The following is a 15840-nucleotide window of genomic DNA, read 5'->3' as shown; positions in this document are numbered from 1 at the left end:
AAATGACCTTGAAATGTTGCCTCTTTGCAAGTGGTCAGATTTTCCTATATGTCATGACACATAGAGTCAGTTGTTGACTCTAACAGTGGATTTAGTCAAATATTGTAACTAAACTTTGCCAACGTAAATCTTTCGTTTGTCTATGGTTTTATTGGTACTTATTCTTACATTTTTCAGGGCCATGATATTATACTAACTTGGCCAATGGTCCAGGTAAGTGGTCCATACACAGTTGCATTATCTTCATGGTGCTTTAATGCCCAATGAGCCTCAAGAATGTTTTTTTGACAGCTCAACTCTTTGAACTGAAGATCTCAGTGAGAACTTTAAACATATTCTTATGCAAGCTTATAATTTCTAAAGGGAAGCCTGAAAAGAATGAGTTCCAAATGACTAGTGCTAGGCAGCAACCACATTTCTATAACAAAAGCAGTGTCTCCTCCACCCTTCTTCTCTGTGGTAAATAAGTCACATTCCAAAAGAGAACATGGAATCTCTGATACTCAGTCCTTATGTTGCTTTCTCACCTCAGTCAAGAAACACAGCATCCTGACAGGTAGACTACCCTCAGTTGTAAATATTCCAGAGAGACACGTATATACTACCTGAGAAGGGAATCTTTTCAAAATGTGTGTCTTTCATTAGTCATTATTTCACAAACTGCTGTTTATTGATTTCCAAACACCTTTCAGAGGGGGTTAATTTGAAAGGGAAGGGTTGTAATGAAAGTAAGCACTCCATTTATATTGACTAGATGCTGTGAATCACAAAATGCAAACATAAACTTTCCTCTGCACTTGATTCTCTGCCATGGGGTTGCCCACTTGTCTTACCCATATTCACTGTCACATTTGAGCCACATCCTGAGCAGCTTGGATCTAAACAGTCAAGTCCAAGCTGTAGGACCAGCAAATGCTGAATTTGTAATCATGTACTCAGAAACCCCTGGATAAATGAACTTAAAAAAGACACTATTACCCTGAACAATTAAAAGCCTCGGTGTCCCTGAGCAGTACAGGGCTCTCAGCTGCAGCACAGTGACTACAGCAGCGGTCTGTCAGGGCACTGCACCGACATCCGGTGATTTCGCCACCTGAAAGGTATGTGCCTGTGATTTCTGAATTATGGCTGCCTACTTGTTTGGTCCTGCAGGTAATAGGGGTGGTTACAGCTAACGTGACCCCAACCAATGAAGGGTGGAAGAAGTGAGGACAGATGAGCGAGCACAGCCAGCCTGCAGGGCCAGGTGCCTCTGCTGCTGACAGGAGTGCTGCAGCCTGAACTGCATACGCCGGATGTGGGAAGGGCCCCTCCAGTCTGGGGCTCAGGACAAGACTGTGCTTCCCCCACGTGATTCTTTTGACTATTTTCTGCTTTTTATGAAATGTAAAATTTGCAAAAGGCGCTCACCAAAAGTATTCCATTCATTCATTCATTTGTACTTTCTTGAGCATAAAGCATAATCGCACACGTACAAAGCATTGCTTTCAATAATAACATCCCAGTAATGGTATAGTGAGCATTTTCCATGGGCCAGACACCACGCCAAGTGAGAGTGGTTGATTAAGTTCCCTACAGTGAGGGAAACTAGGGCCCAAAACTGTGAGCTACCTTACCCATGACTCCACAGACAAGTGACAGAGCTGGTGCTCGGACTCTGATACTTCTGACATCAAAGTTCACGTGCTCATCCCAGGTCCTCCTGAAATTGTCCTTGAGGGTTGCTAAGAGATGACTAGAAGTTAATTTGTGGTGAGGGAGTGAGAAAAGGAAGGAGTTGGGAGGTTGTTGTGGGCATGGACCTCACCTCTAGGAGGTTAGAGAAGCACGGAACACACTACGATGCCAGCCAGAACTGTGAGTAATTGGCAGCTCTCTGTTCATGTTTTGCTGTTGTGCTAAAGAGAAAGAGTAGAGCATTCACCTGATCCTAGAAAGCAGACCAGTTTTTGTATAATGACTGTTGCACTTGATCTTCACTGTCTTTAAAAATTGTGGGGAAATCTGCAGACCTCAGTTCTGGTGAATGTTTTAGTGCTGTCTTACTAGGCAGCGCCCTGCTTCCCCTGGATAGAAGGAAACTTCTGGGGGCTATGGGTGGAGTAATTCTGAAGCTGCAGCCCAGACTCAATTGCTCTGCAAGGCCATACCCTGGGCTCAAGGCCGGGGGTCTGTTTCTGCCCATCCAGGCTTAGCTGCATTATGAGTCCTGACACGTGCCAAGGACTTTGATGCTTTTATGCATTATTTCATTTCCCCTCATATTCGCTCCAGGAGGCTGAGGTATTTTTCACATGTTAAGGATAAAAAACTCAGCCTCAGAGAGGTGGGGTGTCCTATGCATGCTCAAATGCCTGAGATGCAATAAAGCCGGAACTCACAGCCTGTGTCTGGCAATCGGTCCATTTCATGACTATGAAGCGGGTTAAGCTACATACATCAACACTTACGTTTCCCTTAGACTGGGGCTCTGCGTAGCTTGTTCTCACACCTACCACCTGATCCCAGACCAATGTGAAGGTGAAGAAAACAACAGGGGCCATGTGTTATGAATCAATTGGCCATAGAGAGTACAAATAAAATTTTAGTTAGAAAAAATAAAGCAAGCTGCGGGGGGGCTGGGGACCAGGTGCAGCCTGGCAAGGACACTGGAGATAGGAGCTTTCTGTAAGCCCTGCCTCTCTTGTGAGCTCCTTCTAGCTCCCAGAGGGGCACATCTGAGTTCCATTAGGAACTGAATGTTGGCACTCCTCTAAAGTTGTTCTCCCTAAAATAAAGGTGCCATGTACTTTAAAATTGAATTTAACTTGACATTTTGCATTTTATTCTGGTAATCCCAGCTAAGGCCCTCTGGTCAGGGAGTTCCAAGATCTGAGTATTCAGAATATAACTGAAAATGTAAGGGTCCAGGCTGAGGGGAAGTAGCCTGGAGTAGTGTAGCTCCTTCATCTGCCAGGCTCCTCCCCTCCTGGGGAGGGGTCCTCTGCAGCTTGGTGCCCAGGCAAGAACTATCCTTGCCCAGCTAAGGGCAGGACTTGAAGCAAGTGGGTTAGAAAGGTGCTTGTGAGAATGACAGAGGTTGAATTTAGGAATAAAGAGAACGAGTCTCTACTACGTTCCTCCAGCAGCCACTTTATCCCTTTTTCTGAGCCTCAGGTACCTGGAGTATATGTGACATGAAGGATTATGTGGGATAACATTGGTAAGAAGCCTAGCCCTCTGCTCAGCACATATAGACCTTAGTATGATAGCTTTCACCTTCTCTCAAAGAAAGAGGGGGCCACGCCATAACAATTCTTTATTTCTCCCCGCTTTTTGGTTTTTGTTTTATTTTTATCATTGAGTTGATTCACCTCAGCTGAACTGGGAAAGGGTGTTCAGTGTTTCTGTTGCCCACATCTGGGTTGGGAAAGGAATTCCATGACCTGCAGTAGCCTCCAGGAGGGTTTAGGGGAGAGCCTGAGCTCAGAGTATTGCAGGAGAAGTGAGACTTCAAGTCCCTCTGGCCTAGGAACTGATGTCTCCTCTCTCCTCCATTAGTCCTATTTGTATCCAGACTCCACCACCTCCTATGTGTGAGAGAAAGTGATCTGAACATGTTCCTGCAACTTGAACCTCCAGTTGTATGTACAGGATCCTCCATGGGTGGCTCATACCACCCCATGGGACTGCCACTGCCCATCACTGGATGGGACAGTCATGCATCTGCCATCAGTGGTTCAGAGCTGATTACAGCCCTGTTGTGAATGTGTTATTCCCTCCTAGCTAAGCTCCTTCCTAATAGAAACTGTCAAAATTCTGCTTTATATGATTAGTTTTAGGATTGTACAAATATATGTCAAGTGCTATAGTTTATTACTGAAGAACCCATGTGAAGACTTGGTCCCCAGCCTGCACCGTTCTTGGGAAGTAGTGGGGCCTTTAGGAAATGGGGTCTGGTAGGCAGAAGTTATGTTGTTCACTGTGGCCCTTGAGGGGACAGTGGGACCCAGCTGGCAATAGGCCAAATGCAACAGAGCCAGCCATGGACTGAAACCATGAGCCAAAATGAACCTTTCTGCTTTATAAGTTGATTATCTCAGGCACTTCATCACATTGATGAAAAGCTGACTAACACATCAAGAATCCATCACAGCACCAGACAGGGCAATTGTTTAATAAATTGGTCAGGGAATTCAATGATGGGCAAAGTTTCTGTTCTCAAGAAGTGTATAGTCTCACAAAAGAGTAAAAGCAAATTGCATATGTCCCAGGAGAGGGATATGCCATGACACAGGTGGGCAATAAGCCACTAAATGCAGCACAGCCTGGTGAAGAGGAGTGAAAGGAGCTTGGGGGCTAAGCTAAGCTTTGAAAGGTTATTAATATGGAGTGGGCCAGGCTCAAGGGATAGGAGGGTCAGTGGTGTGAGACAGCATCCTGGCTTCTGAAAGTTTGACTGCTCTCTCTCCTGCTGCCTCGTGACATTTCTACAAGGCTTGGCTCTCTAAATCAAACCAAGTTGCTACCTCTCCTGCAGTCTACTTCTTTATACTCCTCTGCTTTTCTCTTTATTCTAGTTACGTACTGGCCTCATTTACCAAGAGCCTCTCCTACAATAAACAGCCACTCCATCATCCTGACTGTGGGCTAAGAACACAGCAAGTTTCAGCCCAACATCCTGGAAGCTGTTGGTTGAAGCACAGGAGCCACAGATGTTCTTTGTCTTGTTTCCAAGATCCTCAACATTAGCCTAATTAAAACACTTCCTTGAACCTGCCTCTCTCTGTCTTCACTTCCCGCCTGACCTGAGGGCTACAGAAAAGCAAGAAGGAAATCAGAACAGGAGGGAGTAGCCAGGACAAGTGAAATATCACCAAAGACACTAAACCTCCCTGCTCTGAGCACTGACTGGAGGCTCTCTGGTGAGATCATGAAGGCACACAAGCTTCAGCCAGAGGCTCACCCTGATACCATTGCTAAGTGTGTGGAGATTCTAGCCAAGGCCTGTGCAGACAACAGGAACTGGAGTGCACAGACCAAGGCAAAGGCACTCCCAGGCAACAGCTACATGGGGGCCACAGTGAGAAGCACACCTAAATACAATCCTAAGTGTGCACAGGCCCCATCTGGAGGCCCACCCAGGCAACAGGTCATCTCAGGGATCTAGAAGGCCAACATTCTGAACCCAGGAATTGGTGTACTGGTGAGCAAGAGAGTAAAGGCTGCTCAGTGGCTTGCTGAGAATTAAAGACCACTGGGTGAGCAAAAAGTCACTTCAACAAGGGCACAGAAAGCTGCATCTGTTGAAAATGAGAAGACACAGAAATAAGTTTCAAAACCAGACTTCAAGATTACCTAAGGCAACCCCAAAGGGAAACAAGATGGAACAATCTGGTACTCAACCACCTGGACTCCCTGAACTGGCAACAAAGGAAGACCTGGAAAAAATGAAGTCAGAAATAATTTCTCAGATAATAGCAGTGATTGTGCCCATAGTACAAGACATGATTAATAAATATAGAGTGGACACAGATTTTTTTTAAAAATTGATAGGCCAGGGATTTAGCTCAGCGGTTCGGTAGCTTATCTCGCAAGAACAAGGACCCGAGTTCGATCCCCAGTACCAAAAAAAAAAAAAAAGATGCACTGAGGAACATGATGGAACCCCAACACAGGAAACAAATGGAATCCATAAAACAGATGCAAACAGATTTCCAGGAGATGAAAAACTCCATTGAAAGTTTATGCAGCAGAATGAGCCAGTGCAAGGACAGAATTTCAGATATAGAAGATAGGATTGTAATTAATGACAAGGGAAAGAAAAATTTCTTAAAAATAGTAAGACTATGAGAAATCAATGCAGCAGCTGCTAGACAATGCAAAGAACAATAACATAAGACTGATCAGAGTCAATGCAGAAACAGGAGAGAGTTCAGATGACATAAAAAACTATTCAAAGAAGTAATGGCAGAAAACTTCCCAAGTAGAGGAAAAGAACTTGACATACAGATAAGTGAGGCATATAGGACTCTAACTAGTCATGACAAAAAAAAAAATGTTTTTTCACACATAGGCATATAATAGTTAAGATTCCAAAAACCCAACAGAAGAACAAACTTCTACAAGCAGTTAGAGAAAAGAAACAAGTCATACATATACAAAGGGAAGCCCATCAGAATCACAGCAGACTTCTCAACACAAAACCCACAAGGCAAGAAGACTGTGGAGTGATGTATTTCAAGCCCTAAAGGAAAACAACCTCCAACCCAGATTGATGTACCCTGCAAAACTATCTTTCAAAATTGATGGGGGAAATAAGATATTTTCATGACAAAGAGCACCCAAGGAACTTCACGAATACCAAACCAGCACTCCAAAAACTTTCACACAATATCCTAGGAAAAGACAATAAGGATCATAACCCCAGATAGTCCAGTAAAATGAATCCATCAGGTCTGACAAGAAATTAAATGCAAAGGGGGAGAATCCAACAAAAAGAAAAAGTCATGACAAGGATAAGTTAATACATATCAGTTATAACCATCAATGTTAATGGTCTCAATTCACCAATCAAGAGAAATAGACTGGAAGAATGGGTCAAGAAGCAAGATCCAATAATATGCTGCATACCAGAAACACACTTAATTCAAAAAGAAACTCATTGACTAAAAGTTAAATGGTAGAAAACAATACTCCATGCAACAGGAAACCAAAAAGAAGAAGGAGTAGCTATCCTCTTTGCAGGCCAAGTGGATTCAAACCAATACTGACTAAGAGAGACAAAGAAGGACACTATATTCTTGTAAAGGGAAAAAATCCAAGAGAGAGAGATGATCATTATTAAAATATATGCACCAAACACTAGTGTGACTAACTACATAAAACAAATACTAATAGACATGAAAAATCATATAAGCTCTAGTGTAATAGTAGTGGGAGTCCTCAATACCCAATGTCACAAATAGATAAACCAGACAAAAATTAAAAATTAAATACCAGAACCAAAACAAACTCTTGAACAAATGAACTTAACAGATGTTTACAGAGTATTCCACCCCACAAAATCAGAATACACATTTTTTATAGCTGCACATGGCTTGTTCTCCAAAATAGACCATACTTGCTCATAGAACATGTTTAAGTAAGTGCAAAGGAATTGAAGATCTCCCCTGTATATTGTCAGACCATAGTGTAATGAAATTGGAGATCAATAGCAAAAGAAATTGCAAGAATTTCATAAACATGTGGAAATTGAACAACACACTTCTGAACTTCAAAGGGTCACAGAGGAAATTAAAGAAGAAATCAGACAGTTCCTACAATTAAATGACAATGACAATATAACATATCCAAATCTATGGGACACAGTGAAAGCAGTCTTATGAGGGAAATTCATAGCAATGAATACTCATATTAGGAAAATAGAATAAGCTCAGTTACACAAGCTTATGCTGAACCTCAAGCTTCTACAAAAAGAAAAGCAGGACAAACCCAAAGCTCTTACAAAGAAGAAAATTATAAAGACTAAGAGAACAATACAAAAAATCATTGAAGCCAAGAGTTGGTTCATCAAAATAATAAATAAAATTGACAAACCCTTAGCCAACCTTTTCAAAAAAAGGAAAAAAAAAGGCCCAAATCCATGCAATTAGGGATGAAAAGGGTGAAATTACAATGGACCCAGAAGAAATCCAGAGGATCATCAATGCCTACTTCAAGAACCTGTATGCCAATAAGATGGAAAATACAGAAGAAGTGGACAGATTCCTAGGTACATATGAATTACTGAACTTTAACAAAGATGACCTAAAAATTTAAAATGACCCAATGGCAACTAATGAAATTGAAAATGTAATTAAGAATTTACCAACTAAGAAAAGCCCAGGTCCTGACGGCTTCACTGCTGAATTCTACAAGACATTTAGAGAGGAACAACTGCCACTCCTGTTTAAACTCTTCAGTGAAATTGAAAGGGAAGCAATACTCCCGAATTCAGTCCTGGAAGCAAGCCTCACCTTGATCCCCAAAGCAGAGAAAGACTCAACTGTCTGATAAAGAGAACTTTAGGCCAGTCTCACTAATGAACACAGATGCAAAATCCTTAATAAGATACTGGCAAATAGAACACAGAAGATCATCCACCCTGACCAAGTGGGATTCATCCCTGAGCTTCAGGGATGGTTCAACATATGCAAATCAATAAATGTAATATACTATATTAATAGAGCCAAGGATAAAAACCACATGATCATCTCAATAGATGCAGAAAAAGCATTTGACAAAATCCAACATGCAATTACGATAAAAACCCTCCAAAAAATTGGAATAGATGGTCTCTATCTCAATATGATAAAAGCCATCTATGAAAAACCAATAGCCAATATCATACTAAATGGTCAAAAACTGAAATCTTTCACACTAAAATCAGAAGCAGGACAAGGATGTCTGCTATCATCACTTTTGTTCAATACAGTTTTGGAAACATAAGCCACAGCAATTAGACAAGAGAAGGAAAAGAAATAAAGATAGGAAATGAAGAAATCAAATTGTCATTATTTGCAGATGAGGTGATACTCTATATAGAAGACCCAAGAACTCCACCAAAAGTCTTCTAGACTTAACAACCAAATTCAGTAAAGTAGCTGGATATAAGGTCAACACACACAAAAATCAATAGCTTTTCTATACATGAAAAACAAACTCACCGTGAGAGAAATGAGACAACAATTCCTTTCACAATAGCGTTCAAAAAATTGAAATACCTACGAATCAACCTAAGAAAAGAAATCGAAGACCTCTAATCTGAAAACTACAGTACTCTGTAAAAAGAGATTGAAGAGGAAATTAGAAAATGGAAAGACATCCCTTGCTCCTGTTTAGGAAGAATCAACAGAGTGAAAATGGCCATACTTACAAAGCTGCTATATAGATTGAATGCAATCCCAATTGAAATCCCAGCAGCATACTTCACAGACCTTGGGAAAGCAATCAAAAAATTCATTTGGAATAAGAAGAGACCTAGAATAGCAAAAGCAATTCTAGGCAAAAAAAAAAAAAAAAAAAAAAAAAAAAAAAAAAAAAAAAAAAAAAGACAAGGTAGGCGGTATCACAATCCCCAACTTGAAATTATACTACAAAGCCACTGCAATAAAAAGAGCATGGTACTGACAAAGAAACAGACCTGAGGACCAGTGGAACAGATTAGAATATGCAGAAGTAACTCCAGACACACTCAGCCACTTCATCTTTGACAAAGGAGCTAAACACCCTCACTGGAGGAAAGATAGCCTCTTTTACAAACGGTACTGGAAAAACTGGGTTTCAACTTGCTGAAGATTAAAACAGACCTGTATGTGTCACCATGCACTAAATTAAAATTGAAATTGATTAAAGATCTAAATATTAAAGCAGAAATACTAAACCAGCTGGGAGAGGTTAGATAGAATCTCGAAGACATCGGTATAGGAAAAGATTTTATGAACAAAAGCTCAGTGGCCTGTGAACTATCACAATCAACTGGGATGTCTTCTTATTAAAAAGCTTCTGCACACCAAGAGAAATCATCAACAGTGTGAAGAGACAACCTATAGTGTGGGCAAAATTTTTCATCAGCTTTTCCTCAGACAAGTCTAATATCTAGAATATATGAGAACTTAAAAAAAAATCAGACCTCCCAAATTTAAAGACCCAATCCAAAATATGGGCATCTGAAATGAACAGATATTTCTCAGACAAACAAGTAGAAATAGCAAAGAAACATATTTAAAAAAAAATTAAACATCACTGGTCATTCGAGAGGTGCGAATGAAAACAATACTGAGATTTCACCTCATCCCAGAAAGAATGGCTGCTATCATGAAATCAACCAATAACAAATGCTGGCAGGGATGTTGTGAAAGAGGAGCTCTGTTCCACTGCTGGTAGGAGTACAGACTGTGCAACCACTGTGGAAATCAGCCTGGAGATACCTTAAAAAACTACGATTAGACGTCCCATTTGACCCAGCTATCCCCCAGCTGGGTATCTTCCCCAAAGAATGAAAAGAATCATATCACAGCAATATATGTGCACCCATGTTCATAGCAGCACAATTCGTGATAGCTAAAACTTGGAAGCAGCCCAACTGCCCATCTACAGTAGCCTGGATAAAGAAAATGTGTTTTTTTAAAAAATAAAATGAGATATTACTCAGCCATAAAGGATGAGAAACTAGAGACATTTATAACTAAATGGATGCACATTGAGGGGATACTCTTAGGTGAATGAAATAGGACATGTGTAAATACTGAGTGGTTTCTGTAGTGTGAGAAACTGAAAATGTAAATAAAGACTGAAAGGTATAATAGATAATGTGAAGTAGGAAGAAAAGGTGCAAAAGAGAAGGCGAAGTGGAGGGGGAGGTTGAAAGAAAGAAGGGAACGGAATTAACATGAGAAAAAGAAACAATGGAGACAAAGTCTTTGTAGATAGGGAGGGGCAGAGGGGTTGAAGGGAGGGCAGGGAATGGGGAAAGATAAGAACCAAGATGGGTCATGTAAAGGTGCAAATTTCTACTGATGGATGTCATTATATTGTATACCTTAAATGTACCAATAAAATTAATGTTTTAAAAATGAAAGAAATAAAACAAAATGTTTCCTTGCCTCTGTCTTCCAGTCCTTAAAATAGAGATATGCATTCTAGCCATGTAGATAAAAGAAAAATTGCAAATTCGGCCTATGAAATCCTGAGAAATGGGGCTGGAAAAAAAAAAAAAAAAACTACGTAAAATCTGTATCTAAGTGGGAAAGACATCCTCCCCAACATGTTCGGGTTGGTTTGGTCATCTCCAGGGTGGAATGCTTCCTACCAGTCAGCTGGAATCAAGGAAATCCAGCAACGAGCTTCAGATGTTCAAACTTATCCCGGAACTCAGCCACTAACTGGAGCAGGCCCAACAGGAGGCACCAGCTGTTCCCACAAGAAGGCCCCTCAGCAAGGCAAGGAGCGCAGGGAGAGACGGCTAGCAACTCCAGCCAAGGGAGGAGGTTTCCCGCTTCCCTCCTCTCACCAGGAGACTCCCGGAAGCAGCACCTGATGAGGGAGAGCACCTCCTCCTGGACTTCAGCGAAAACACCCTGATGCTAGTTAAGAATGGAGACCTTAACTAAAGCAGAGGGAAACATGCCCCTGAATGGCTTCCTCCTTTGCCCAGAATTTCTTTCTCTCCTGTCTGCATTTGACTTACGAGTCTTACCCTCCCGATGGGCTGTTGCCAGAAAGGCCCCCTATGCAGACCCACCTGTCTCGGGCCTCAGCCTGCTCTTCAGTCTTCGGATGACAGGGGTGGCGGAGGGGGAATAACGAATCTCCAAGCAGCAACATGAAAAGTTTCACTTCCCGTGCGTGAGGTGTCTTTCCTATGCCAGCAGTGTTTTATTTCTCAGCTGGGGGAATTTCAAATTAGTGGAAACTTCTGTTGTTTCTTACAGACTTTGGTTACAGCGGAAAGGGCTCCACCCTCCTCTTCCCGGTTGGGAGTGTTTTACTACTCCATTTATTGCTCAACTTGCACTTACATTCTTCTACTTTCACTGTATAATTTAAAAAATATTATCAGTTGGCATCTTCTTTCCCTCATGATCAGTATTTGCTGCATTTCAAGTGAGAGTGCATTGAAATCCCCATGAGACTATGAAAATCTGAAAAGTACACACACACACAATATACGCTGACATACTCATATACCCTGCATTCTGTTCTTGTGATTATGTTAATGAAATATTTAATTCATGCAATCAGACACTATTTAAATATTTTACAGCATGCTAAACAGTATATAATACTATTTATAGATACACATATATGGGGTGGTAAAAATATTAAAACACATTTGGAAATTATGAGCATCACCTTCAGTGACTGAGGAGACCTTCAACCTGGAAGAATTTTACCAGCCAGGTTGTAAACAGGAAGTCAGACACACAGACATTCACATGTACATTTTCTCTTAATTTTGCTATGTATAAAATGTACGTACAATACTTTCTGGAGTTCCACTAGTAGCCTAGACAATGTCTCAGGATACTTTTAATTTTTCTGTGGAGAGAGACAGAGGTAGAGCAAATGATTTGAGGTTAAGGACCTCGTGTCCTGCAGGGTCCATTTTTTGAGGCAAGCTCAAGCTTGGCTCTAAGCCAGTGTGAGAATTGAGGCCTGGAAGTCTCTTCTTGTGGAGATTATTTCTCAGATCTCTGTTTTATTAGCAGACGAGAGGAAAGATGTAAGGCCAGGAGTGCGAGGAGGCCCAGGCGGGGATGGCTGCACTCCAGCAGGGTGTCCCACTGCTGTGCTGCCCACAGAGCGGCGTTGTCACTGGCCGGGCAGCCTCAGGGGGCAGCTTAGGGTAGCACAGAGAGTCGGTGGCTTTGCACTGATTCCTCTTAAGGGTCCCACGTCTCCAATGAGCACCCTGACTCGGAAAGCCAAGGTAGTTTCAAAGAATAATGAACTTAGAGGGGAAAAGGGAAATTAAAAATAAAGTATCAGGCTTTAAAATGTCCCTTTAGCTATGGACCAGACACCAAAATGAGTCTTTCTAAGCTTCCAGGGAGATGATCACAGGAAATGGGAATAAATCAAAAGCAAGTGACCCATATCATGTAAAGGTACAAGACCCTAATGCTAAATGTCACTGTATTGTTTGCTTTAAATGTACCAATAAACTTAATGGGGGGAAAAAAAGCAGATGACCCTGTCAGACCCGGAAAGAGCCCTTCTGTGCACCATGAGGATAAAGAGCCAAGTGGCTGCCACCTGGCCAGGAAGAGGCCCCAGCCCGTTCCTGCCCCCTGCACCTCAGGCTGTGGCCCTCAGGTCCTGCCAGGTCTGGGCCCTGCATGCCAGGCTCAGAGAGGGCACTGGCGCTGGGCATCTTGGAATTCCGTGTGAGTTCCAAATGAAAAATTGTTCTGCCTTCAAAGCTAAACGGAAGCTTGGTAGAAGCTTGTGCTTTCCCCTTACGTTCAAAAGAAAAGTTAATATCCCACCATCTCTGTGTTCATTTGTGTTTTCCTCTTACAAATGAAAGTAGAAACTATGGTGAGAAGCATCCTATAAAAACAGAAGGTATTACAGAATAACAACATTGCCTGTTTACAGAACCAAGTCCATTTTTAAAAATCCAAAACATGACTTGCTTTTAAGTCCACACAACACAAATTTATTTCTCTTATTTAACAAACCGATTTTTTTATAATGTGCTCATCATCATTTATTTACTATTATTTATTTGAGAGCATTTGTGTGTGGTGCTTATACTGCACATGTCTGAGATGGTGGGCACGAACCTCGGGAGGCCTCCCAGGGCGTCTCCACACCCTAAATCGGGTATTCCTGTTGAAAAGAATTATTTGGGTCGTGAGAATATTTTATAATAGTAAAAATATAAAAACAATTTAGCAAACTGCAATTATATATTAGGCCCCACTAAGACAAAGATGGACAAAGATCTCATGATCTGCGGTTCCCGCCCATAAGGAACTGTTGGCTAACGGGAGGAGACACGGGAAGCAGAGCGGGCAGGTGGACAAACCGCCACCGCCAAGGGGCAAAGCCGTGCCCGAGTTAGATAGCAAGTCCTGAAGGGTGCACAGGAAGGAGCCATCGCCTCTGTGGGACTGAGGGCAGCAAGGAAACCTGCACCCAGATGGTGCTGGTGAGACAAGAAATACAAGGTGACCAAAACACAGCTGACAAAGGCCCAAAGCAGTGGACTGGACAGCATTTCCCAAGAGTAGTCAGAGTATGAACAGAATGCGGAGGCTGGCAGTGCTGAGGGCAGGAAGGCGGGGTTGAGCCAGAAGCCTTTCTTCAAGGGCTCAGATGGCTCTGCTGGGGAAGGCAGATCCCGAGCAACGGCAGGGGAACAGCTTGGGCTCAGAAGGGGCATCCTGGCTTCCGAGGTTGTGTTGGAAAAGGAACGAGAACTTTAATCGGCACGTGTACGAAGGGTTAACGAAACCCAGCAGAGATGAGGCAGGACAGAGCCGGACAGAAGACAGAGATCAGCCTGACCACAGAGTGCTGTTTGGCCAGCTGGGTCCCTGGCTAAGAGGAAGCCACAGGAGGTCAAACTGACTGTGTGTCATGTGCCAGACCCACGCCGACCGTTCTCGCTTGGCCCTCACAGTAACCCTACAAAGTAGGTGCCATTTTTGTGCTGCCATTTTTGTGCTCGTTCTACAGTTGGAAAAAAACACAAAAAGTTTACAGAAAAACCCTAAAGGCACAGACTAGCACATGGGAGCCGGGACAGAACACAGACTGCTCAGTCTGCCTGGGCACTGGCTGCTCACAGGGAGGGAACAGGATCCTGAAGAGGTAAGATTTGAATCGGCTGCAGCACATGAGGATGGGAATAACTAATTAACTGTTGGGAAAGTAGGCCTGGCCCTTTCATTCTTTCAACAAATATTAACATTATTTTTCCTTATTAAATAATTGACCCTGTCACAGCTGGTTTTCTGACATTATCAAATATTGAATAAGTACCCACCATGTAAAGTATATCTATCAAATTTTATTTAAGCAAATAATTTCCACCCATAGTGGAGCTGAACTCAGAGATAGCTCCTTCTATAAAATAAATAATTCATCTCTCAAGCACCTGTTTTTGCAATTTCAAGATTACCCATATGAGCTTTTCTTAAAGCAAAGCACCCTATAAAAGTGTAAAGATTCAGTCTGGAAGAAAGAGTTCATTTTAATTTTATGAGCCACTCAACATATGTGTTAGGCTCAGAAAATAACAAAATAAATAGATCTCAGTGAGTTGTGTTGCTAGAATTTAAAGGGAGCTTAGAGAAATGAGGAGATATCTACAGACAAACAGAATGCAAATCTCCCTGGGGGAAACAAAGGAAGAAATTCCATCACCAAGTTTGTGAAAAGGAAAAGGAAGGGAAGCCCCACTTCCTGCTTGGAGTGTGGGGCTGTCATACAGCTTCCGGTAGAGTGCTTGCCTATCCTGGGTGAGTCCCTGCAAAAACTCCTGATAACGAGAAGACCTCGGGTTCCTTAGTTCTGACTTCCGGCCTGTTGTGGTCTGTGCCTGGCTTGTGTCAACTGCCTGCATGACCGGGCACGCCATTGCCAGTGTACCCTTTGGTCCTGCAGGGGCCAGGGTTTGCTGCCTTTGAACAAGTTCCAACAGAAAGTGCCGGCCCACCCCACCTCAGACACAGCTCTGAGCCGCGGGGAAGCCTTGCCCCACTGGAGCTCGCTGCCTCATGCGGCCGGCAGCACCAGGAGCACCACCTAATTCCAGAGAACACGGTTCTCTTGTGCTGCTTTCCCGGGCCAAGGGGCTATTACACGGTGTGCTTCGTTGTTAGAAAGTGATATTCCTTTCCCAGAAAACAGCATTTCTGACAATTTATATCTTGATCTTAAATAGCACCTTCTGCTAAGTACCTCAACTGACTTTCAGATATTAACTCATTAAATCTTCACAGATTCCTATATTGAAAATGTTTTTCAGCAGTGACATAGAAACCGAGACCATTCATTTACACCCTCGCCGACGGCATGACTGGCATCTCCGTGGTGCTCGGTCTCTCCTCTGCATCGCAGACGCCAGCTGGGATGCCAGGCGGATACAGTCTGGTCCTGCCTCTCCCACTGTGCAGTGCCCCGCGCAGATGGGCCCCACCTCACAGTGGCTCGACTCACAATGGTTCAACTTACTGGGTTTTTCCACTTCAGGATGGTGCAAAAGTGACATGCATTCAGCAGAAAACATACTTTGAACTTTTAAATTTTGATCCTGTCCCCTGCTAGCAATATACTGTATGATTTACTCCCAGGACCCTGGGTCAG

At 42.6% G+C, this 15840-nt stretch overlaps 1 long non-coding RNA gene across 1 annotated transcript in view; it reads left to right on the top strand.

The window, feature by feature from the left end:
- LOC104866731 overlaps positions 1–4607 on the top strand; it is a 30918-nt gene extending 26311 nt beyond the window's left edge. The window contains exon 8 of the long non-coding RNA XR_781517.2: positions 4560–4607. This is a non-coding gene — a long non-coding RNA (uncharacterized LOC104866731). The remainder of the gene's footprint in view (positions 1–4559) is intronic.
- Positions 4608–15840: the final 11233 nt, after the last annotated feature.

The sequence above is a fragment of the Fukomys damarensis genome, unplaced genomic scaffold (assembly GCF_012274545.1).
Source record: "Fukomys damarensis isolate Sample0158 unplaced genomic scaffold, DMR_v1.0_HiC HiC_scaffold_31, whole genome shotgun sequence".
Classification (NCBI taxonomy): domain Eukaryota; kingdom Metazoa; phylum Chordata; class Mammalia; order Rodentia; family Bathyergidae; genus Fukomys; species Fukomys damarensis.
The sequence above is the reverse complement of the archived record's forward strand: the minus strand, read 5'-3'. Positions and strand labels throughout refer to the sequence as shown.